Raw genomic sequence first — 769 nt, 5'->3', positions numbered from 1 at the left:
ATTATTATTTTCAAGATCACAAAAATATTCTTCATCAAAAAACAAAATCATAAAAATACTTATTCGTGACTTGTCATACAATGAATTATTATTTCACGTATGATGTGCACATGATAACAAATTTAATAAAATTAGTTTATTATATTTAGTATTTTATACAAATTAAATAATTAAATAATATATATATATATATGTATATATATATTACTTACAACAAAATGTTATTATTTTATTAGCTGCATTTACTTCAACTCATTCATAATGTTTCTTGAATTATCAAACACATTTTTACCAATACTTTGATGACGTGTAGTTTCACTCAATCACGACAACAAATAGAGAGAGAGGCAATAGAAAAGGAGAGGAGGACAGCGGTGGAGTGAGAGAAGAACATAGTTAAATTGAGGGTGGAGAGGGAGATAAATGTGAGAGGAAAAAAAAAGTCTTTAACTTTTATAGGTTGGAGAAAGATTATTTTAATCTAGCTTAAATTAAAGATTAGAAATATAAGGCCCAAGTAGGAAGATTAAAAAATTTATTATAGTATCTTATCATATTTACTTATCTTTTTTAATGGTAGAAGTGAGAGATATTGTGAAAAGTTAATAATAAGAAAAATACAATTTTTTAAGTCTTAAAGAATTACTCTAAAGGGACAAAAACCAAATTACCGTAATCTTTTGAAACAAACACGGTCTTATGTTAGTTTTTATATTTTGTTATGAATTTTTTTTTTTTTTTTTTTTTTTTTTTTTAAAAATATTGTCGC

Source organism: Cicer arietinum, chromosome 4 (genome assembly GCF_000331145.2).
Source record: "Cicer arietinum cultivar CDC Frontier isolate Library 1 chromosome 4, Cicar.CDCFrontier_v2.0, whole genome shotgun sequence".
Lineage (NCBI taxonomy): Eukaryota > Viridiplantae > Streptophyta > Magnoliopsida > Fabales > Fabaceae > Cicer > Cicer arietinum.
This window is presented reverse-complemented; position numbering follows the sequence as displayed.